Below are 9,815 nucleotides of genomic sequence, written 5' to 3' on the forward strand. Positions count from 1 at the left end.
TTGAATATCAAATTGTATGAATTATATCACACAATTATAACCTTTTTGTGTTTCTTGATAAATTTTTGATATATTTGTCTTCTTAGTTGATCTTTATTAACCAAATGCTCTGATACCAACTGTAAGATCCCTGTTCCCACCGAGCAACGGATTCGGGGTACTGGCAGCGGAAGTAGCGCTTCTCGCGCGGGACAGGGGTCCCACACTCGGGGCCTCGCCCACGGATATCCGGATAAGAGACTAATCCGTCGGTTATTCCAAAACCGAACCCGGAAAAACTTCCTTTACCGGAAAGCACGGGCGATTCCACCAGGATAACTTTTTACTCTAACGTAGTCAAGATCATTTCTGATCGAGAGGATCCGATTACATCTATAAGATACTTAGTCAGTTCAAGGAAGAAACTTGCACTTGGATCATTGGGATCAACGCTTTTTTCCCCATTCAAGAGGCACAGCCGTTGATTCCTATCCATAGAACAGTTTCTGTCCGGGATTTATTTTTTTTTTCTATCGTAAAAACAAAAGTTTGAGTCTCGATTTACGGATCCATCAGTCCAGCCTAACCCCATCCAATCCCATGGGTTAGCCAACCGCCCAACCACTGTAGTGATGGGATCCAATTAAAAATTTGGTTAGGTTTTGTCCCGGGTACCAAGGAAAAGAGTTCCAAGGCCCCCTAGCCGGATGTTCATGCACAATAAAACTAGTCACACCACTCACACACCCAATATGAAATTGCCTTTTTTTCAACCAGATTCAACTAGTTTAAAACAATCCTTTAATAAAACCATAGTATCATTGATCACCATCTTCCAATTTATCCAATTGATTCTTAATTTCCCATCATTCCTTCATCAGAGTATCTATGGCATCATTGGCAACTAGAACGCTCAGGAGCCGTTTCGATAGTTCCTAGCCCATAATACTTGGCAATATAATCACTTAACAAGATGGACTCTCGTTGAAGATCAGCAAGATCAACCAACAGATCCATATAAGGAGCCATGGACTCATCCATTGAAGACCAGCAAGGTCAATCAACCAGATCCATGCTCGATTTCAGAAAACAACTCCAACTCTGTTCCAATATCTTCCTCGACGCACGCGTGGGTATCCTAGGCAACCCAGAGCCCGAGCACCGTATGGTCAGCACCCTCTAGGATCCTTCGCAGGTAACCTAGCGCTTCACGCATAGGCCGCTTCCTTGGCCCCTCATCCACCGTACCGGAAGCTCACCATTTTAATCGCACCGAGGCTGGTCAAGACCTCGGCCGACCTTGCTACGCGAGACGTCCTTCATTGACTCCCCGTCAGCAGTTGCAACTTTACCATCACGACTTTAATCACAAGACGGTCAAAATGCTCCCCCCAGCATTCTTGACATAAAACAATCATTTACAAACAGCATTTACAAACAGTATTTACAAACAGTTTACAACACAATTTCTATTTTAACTTTCATTTTTCCACATTATCCTTCATCAATCTACATTACTTATTCCATATTCCATTTATATGTATACTCATCCCATCACATCATTTCTATCTCATCACTTCAGATTCCCTCACATCGCATATCGTATATTCACATCCATACATCCACATCTATATGCATACATTCACATCTACATGCATACATCTACATCTCTATGCATACATCCACATCCACATTCACATTCACCTCCATACATCTACATCTACATGCATACATCCACATCTCCATTCACATCTACATCTATACATCTACATCTACATGCATCCATCCACCTCCACATCCACATCTACATCTATACATCTACATCTACATGCATACATCCATATCTCCATTCCCATCTACATCTATACATCTACATCTACATGCATCCATCTACCTCCACATCCACATCTACATCTATACATCTACATCTACATGTATACATCCACCTCCACATCCACATCCGTATCTATACATCTACATCTACATGTATACATCCACATCCACATCTATACATCTACATCTACATGCATACATCCACATCTCCATTCACATCTACATCTATACATCTACATCTACATGCATCCATCCACCTCCACATCCACATCTACATCTATACATCTACATCTACATGCAAACATCCACATCTCCATGCATAATAAAATTCTTTTAATTAATCTAGGATGATAGTTCCTAGAATATGGTAGGAAGTCCTCTTTTTATGCTTTGAATGAATTTATTTTATGCGTAATTTCTATAAAAATTTTGCCATAGCTCCGCTACTATGACTGATAAATCTCAATTTTTTTCTAAGGGATAAAGCTCATTATTAAAGAAATAATTAGAATGGTCTCTAATTGGATCATCAATCCATAATGGTCTCTAATTGGATCATTAAGAAAACAATTAGAATGGTCTCTAATTGGATCATCAATCCATAATGGTCTCTAATTGGATCATTAAGAAAACAATTAGAATGGTCTCTAATTGGATCATCAATCCATAATGGTCTCTAATTGGATCATTAAGAAAACAATTAGAATGGTCTCTAATTGGGTCATCAATCCATAATGGATTGAATCATCAATGTGCATAAACTAAAAGCTTAGCAAAAAGCCATTAATTTGGCCTCAAGAATAGCTTAATCTTGGATTAAGGAAAAGCTTTATGAAAAGCTTCATTTGAATTGAGAATGGGTCATGAGTATGACCATTTCTTGAGTGAGAGAGAGAAATTATAAAAACCATTAGAATTTAAATATAAGTGGAAATTAACTTCTATAGCATTTATTAAATTATGTAACTCTTCACTACTATTCACCAATTAACTTCATTAGCATTTAAAAAAAAACCATACCAATTAAACTTCTCAAGCTTGAGAGGGGTTGAGAAGAGAGAATCATTGAGAAATCATAGAAAAGATCGAAATTCAATATACTTACCTTATGATTTGCTTGATTCTTTATTCACGGTAGAGGCCCCCAACCAATCAATTGGTTTAGTATGTTGATGGAGCCACCAATGGAGATTGAAGAAAGAGAGAGGTATCAAAAACTAGTGAATTATTAAAGAATTCACAGTTCTTGGCTTAGGTAGAGTAGAGTAACAAGGCATAAGACACTATATATTTTAGCTTAGGTGGAGTAGAGTAACAAGGCATAAGACTCTATCTAATTTGGCTTAGGTGGAGTAGAGTAACAAAGCATAAGAGACTATATATTTTGGCTTAGGTGGAGTAGAGTAACAAAGCATAAGAGACTATATATTTTGGCTTAGGTGGAGTAGAGTAACAAAGCATAAGAGACTATATATTTTGGCTTAGGTGGAGTAGAGTAACAAAGCATAAGAGACTATATATTTTGGCTTAGGTGGAGTAGAGTAACAAGCATAAGAGACTATGTTTTTTTCAACAAGGGGAGGCTTCTATTTATAGGAAAATTTGAGCTCCTAACCAAACAAACTGATTCTAGAATTTTCTAAGTCAGTTTGGTCACTTTTTGACCATTTTTAGGTCAGTTAAGCTAACTTTTTGGAACTAGACTTGAATGAGGAGAGAGGAGAGATGAAATATCTCAATTTTTATGAGTTTAAAACTCATTCAAGCATGTGAAATATGCACCTCCTTTAAAGAATTCCCCTTCCTTACATATGTGTCAAAATTGTATTGCTCATAGTTTTTTACTAATAAACCTTGTACATTTTCAACTCTTCATCTTATGTGAAATATGCACCTCCTTTAAAGAACTCCTCTTCCTTACATATATGTCATAGTTTTTTTACTAATAAGCCTTGTACATTTTCAATTCTTCATCTTATGTGAAATATGCACCTCCTTTAAAGAACTCCCCTTCCTTACATATGTGTTTATTTACTAATAAACCTTGTACATTTTCAACTCTTCATCTTATGTGAAATATGCACCTCCTTTAAAGAACTCCTCTTCCTTACATATGAGTTTATTTACTAATAAACCTTGTACATTTTCAACTCTTCATCTTATGTGAGCATTTATTCATTTTTGGGTATCTTCTTTTACAATTTGGATTTATCTCCTCCCTACACATGGATTGATGCTATTGGCCCATAGAAACCTTAATTGGACCATAGTCTAAAGATTTCTGAAAATCTAGGCCCTTAGACTAAGGTTCTTTATACCTATTTCCAATTAATTCCAATTGCACATTGGAAATTTCTTTTTTGAATTTCTGTTTCAGGGGAACTTATTTTAATAAGATGAGTTATTTTTCTATCCAAAAATATTCATAATCTGAATATTCTCTCTCTAGAATATTTTCTCTCTCTAGGTTAAAACAGTTAGAAACAAGGTCTTTATATTTCTGAAGAGGGATTGATTACGGGGGAAGATACTAGACATCAAAAAGGGGGTTGGGGGAGGAATCTTACAGTGTGGATGACGACGACGACAACAACCCAGCGGCAGTGACATGGCCGTTGATGGTGGCGCAGCAAGGGCTGTAGGAGGCGGTTATCCAGGCCATTCCGGTATTCGATCACCAGAAGAAGGAGGGGCAGCTGACAGTGTGGCGAGGGAGGGGGCTAAAGGTGGCGGGTCTGACTGCGCGGTGTGCTTGAGCGAATTTGAGGAAGGGGAGAGGGTGCGGATGCTGCCCAAGTGTATGTCTCTATATGTACCATGTATGTATCTTACTTGGTTTTTCTATCTAATCTATGACCAGTCTCTTAAGTTCCTTGCTAGTATGCATCTATGTATGTTTACTTGCATTATTTCATCTCTATATACTTGGTTTTATGTCTCTATATGTACCATGTATGTATCTTACTTGGTTTTTCTATCTAATCTATGACCACTCTCTTAAGTTCCTTGCTAGTATGCATCTACATGCATATTCTACCATGTCTCTTTATACTTGGTTTTATGTTTGTACCATGTATGCATCTTATTTGTTTTTTATATCTAATCTATGTCAAGTCTCTTTAGTTCCTCGCTACTTGGTTTTTATATCTATCTATGTCCAATCTCTTTAGTTCCTTTCTACTATGCATCTACATGTATGTTTACTTGCATTGTTTATACTTAGTATGATCTAATTTCTCCTTCTTATCTCAAAATTTATATCATGTGTGAATCTTACCTGGTTTGATGTATCTTCCTATAGTACTATATATGTATGATGTTATGTGTATCTTTCTTGGTTTGGTCTTTACATGTATGCTATCTATCTTCCTATACTACTATATATGTATGTTAGTACTTAGTTTGATGTATCTGCCTACACTATATATTCTAGCATACATATATATGTACTACTATATATGTATGCTAGTACTTAGTTTGATGTATCTGCCTACACTATATATTCTAGCATACATATATATGTACTACTATATATGTATGCTAGTACTTAGTTTGATGTATCTGCCTACACTATATATTCTAGCATACATATATATGTACTAATATATATGTATGCTAGTACTTAGTTTGATGTATCTGCCTACACTATTATATATGTATGCTATTATGTGTATCTTTCTTGGTTTGATCTTTGCATGTATGCTATGTACCTACGTGTTGACACATCCTTGTATCTACATGTTGTCACATCCTTATCCTATAGAATTTTTGTGTTTCTTTGCACATTAACTCTACTTAACTACATCATCACATCAAATTTATATGTTGATCCTTTTTCCTTTCATCTACTATATTTCGGTTGTAATTCATTTTCCAACTTGATTCAAACTTTGCAATGTGTGTGTCAGAATCATCTTTCTTGGTGACGTTGAATTTCAAACACTTCACATGCGCTCCTTGGTGTGCCACTCTGGTGGCGGTGTGGCTGTGGTGGAAGCGGGGCTCCTCCTAATCCTTGTGGTGCGGGATGGGGTTGCTGTGGTGCCTGTCTATATTTCTCTTCTATGATTGGCAAATGAAGAGCTCTGCATAAATTCTGTAGCGACAGATGCACCTGCACCTGCTCATTGTGAGATATTTTACTACAAGCAGCTCTTTCCATTTTTAGGTGCTCTATTTTTTTCTCTGTGATTAAAACTGTCATAGTAGTTTTTCCACTATTATTCATCTTTAGCATCGCCCAATCTAAGTACTACAAGCTACAAGTATTTAAAATAATGTGAACACGAAGTTATTAGCATGGAAATATTCCATGAAATAACAATGCTAGAAAAGATAATGTGATAGAATTCCTTTTTTCATGGGTTTTTTATTGAAGGTTTCAATACCCTTTCAATGGCAAGAATGTGTTGAGCAAGTACTTTGGAAGATAACAAAAACTTCATCTTTTTTTGAACAAGTAATAGTCTTGACCAAAATTTCACATAAATTTAAGGTCCTAGTAGCATGAATTCTCTTATTCATCATTAGGTATTTGTGGATCAAAAGTTAAGGTTTTTGGACTACATCATTAATTATCATGGTCCCATCGTGCAAAAATGCTATGAGTCTCTCAATGTTATTCATGAATATTAGCATGATTACGATCATGATGATCATGGTGTTGATTGATGGTACAGAAGATAGCTGTCTGTTTGGCATGGGGCTTGGGCTTTTGTCAAGACCCTTTTCTAGCAAAAGGATACCTAGAGATCCTCAATGTTAATCATGACTATGAGCGTGATGAGATCATGATAACCAATTTATTTGTTGGTCATGATGGATGATTGTGATAACCACATTTTGAGAGAGAGAGAGAATGGTGCATAAACAACTAAGGACACATCTGTGTAAGAGAACTAGCTAGCATTCAAACCTTGAAACAAAGTTCTTAGAAATGGCAATACTTACTATGGTGAAGGGCACACATGTGTGAGACCGCTAGCTAGCATTCAGACCTGGAAACAAAGTTCTTACAATCGCACACCTGAAAAAACCCCTAAATCCTAAACCCTAACCCTAAACCCAAAACCCTAACCCCTAACCCCTAAACCCTAAACCCTAAACCGATTGCTGCAAACCCTAACCCCTAACCCCTAACCCCTAAAACCCTAACCCCCAAACCCTAACCCCTAAAACCATAACCCCCAAACCCTAACCCCTAAAACCCTAAACCCCTTAACCCCTAAACCCTAAACCGTAAAGCCCTAAAATCCTAAAAACCCTAAGCCCTAAGCCCTAAGCCCTAACCCCTAAACCCTAACCCTAAACCCTAAACCCCAACCCCTAACCCTAACCCGTAAAACCCTAAACCCTAACCCGTAAAACCCTAACTCCTAACCCCTAAACCCTAAACCCTAACCCCTAAACCCTAAATCCGAAACCCCTAAACCCTAGAACCCTAAACCCTAGAACCCTAGAACCCTAAACACTAAACCCTAAACCCTAAACCCTAAACCCTAAAATCCTAAAACCCTAAACCCTAAACCCTAAACCCTAAATCCTAAAACCCTAAAACCTTAACCCTAAACCCTAAACCCTAAACCCTAACCCTAAACCCTAAACCCTAAAGTTTGGTTATCATCAAGTACGCATGATGTGTCAAACATATTTAAGATTGCATTTAGAACCCAGACTGGACATTACGAGTTTTTGGTTATGCCATTTGGTTTGACCAATGCTCCAACTACATTCAGTCGTATGATGAATCACATATTCTTAAAGTTTCAAAGTTTTGTTGCTGTGTTCTTTAATGACATTCTAGTTTTCAGCAAAAATCGTCAAGAGCATGAGCAACACTGGGAGCAAGTGTTCAACCTTTTGAGAGAAAATGAATTATATGTCAATCCTAAAAAGAGTTCTTTCTTTCAAAAAGAGATTGAATACGTAGGTCATATAGTGTCATCAATGTAAAGTTGGAGTAATGGTGTGAACCCTTTCAACACTGTTGCGGATCGGAGTGAGGTTAAGGTAGGTTGGTGTGTGTTTGTTTTTTTTTCGCCATGAATCTCGAATCAAGGATGCATCCTGCAATTCTAAATCAGTTTCAAAGTTGTTATGAAACTTTTCATTATCTAGCACAAGTAGATTGATTGGCCATCTAATGGTGCTTCCAATCGTTGCTTTCATTGTCTTTGCTTCTATTGTTGGAAAAGGAAGTGGCCATGTGTTTTCAAAACTTTGATACCAATATAGTCACAGCCCCACACTTTCCCGAAGGATCAACACAATGAATAACACCACATCCCTTTCTTGAATTTCCTTGAGAGAGAAACACCTTGTCTCCATTTCGCCATTGTGTCTGCAATCAAATAAAAAATACTTCAATAAATAGGTGTTTTTTTATTTGGTTTTCTCACTCAAGTGCATGCCTCTTAAAACTAGGGATCACAAAGAAGAATACAACACAACCTCTGCTTATAGCATGCATGCATGCAAGGGGGGTGCACACAATTAGTAGATATAATAAACATTTGGAAGTGACTAAGTTTCTTTAAGTGTGGGTAATGAAAAGAGATTATTCAATGTAGCAATGTATATGGTAAAGTATTAGTGAATTCAACCTATATCATAAAGACAAAGTAGTTTGAGGCTCAAACAAAAGTTTGAGCCTCTTCTTGTACATGAGATTAAATCTCAAGTAAATTCTTTTTCTCCTAAATTAGGGTGTATCTAAATTTGAGGCTCAAACATAGGCTACATAAGGCTCAAACTTTTGTTTGAGCCTCATTTGTGGGTGCAACTAATGATGTTGAAGGGTACCCACAATGGAATTCCCAACTACTGAAATGAGAGCATCAACTTGGAAGATGATATCAGTGAGGAATATTCCATCTCTGACTCTAAGCCTTAAGATGGGGAGTCCAACACATATCAAAAGGATAGGGATCTCACCAACACAATAAATATTCTCTTAGAACAAATATCACAATTGGTAGAGGAAAGGGAGATTAATAAACCCTGCAATAGTAGCCATCCATACAAATTAAGTGGAACATCTATGCAACTACCAAGCAAGCTTTGCCAAGCATAGGTAAGACAAAGATAGATATGTATTCCCAAAACTCTTTGCCGTCACCAAGTATATCAAGGCATAACGAAAGAAAAAGAAACCGACCACTAACAAAACAACCCATTACTAAGTACATCAAGGCACAACCAAAGCAAAAGAATCCATCATTAACAAGTAAGATAACTAGGGAGTATATCAAACATACTCACATACAATACAAATGGGTGACCAAGGAAACGCTATGTACTCAAGGTTACTGTAAGGGGGCATCCAAGATTTGGCTACCAAAACAATCTTGAGGATCAAAAAAGTTTCCCATGACTACACAACTTAGCGATCAAGCAAGTTCAAAACCTTTGCACCAAAGAGGGCACTCATCAAAAGTAATAGTCAATCCAAAAATAGAGCGTGAAGAGCCCATAACAAAAGAGAACAAAGCCACCAAACCCATAATAGAAAACCCAAACAACCCAAGTTGAAGAAATGGAGACGTATGATTCAATTCATACAATAAATACACCATCCCGTATCACACCGTATGGTATGTACACCGTACCATATTTCAATGAAACTTTTGTTGGTCACATAATACATTTGTCATTGCAATTTGCAAATAAGAATGAAGGTGAAGTCTTAAACAATTTTAAGTAGTTTCTAAAAACAAACTATATTTACCGTACCATACGATATGAATTTTGAAATGCAGTAAGTACATCATATCGTATCGTATCATACCATATCGTATCATACCCTATCCTATGCATAATTATGGCTTGAGGCTCAAACTTGGGTTTGAGCCTTGTTTGTTTCACAAAAGTCAAGCCCAAGTTTGAGGCTCAAACTTGGGTTTGAGCCTTGTTTGTTTCACAAAAGTCAAGCCCAAGTTTGAGGCTCAAACTTAGGCTTGAGCCTTGTGTGTTTCACTCAAGCCCAAGTTTGAGGCTCAAACTTG

The sequence above is a fragment of the Cibotium barometz genome, chromosome 1 (assembly GCF_041138505.1).
Source record: "Cibotium barometz isolate CiBa-2024 chromosome 1, ASM4113850v1, whole genome shotgun sequence".
Taxonomy (NCBI): domain Eukaryota; kingdom Viridiplantae; phylum Streptophyta; class Polypodiopsida; order Cyatheales; family Cibotiaceae; genus Cibotium; species Cibotium barometz.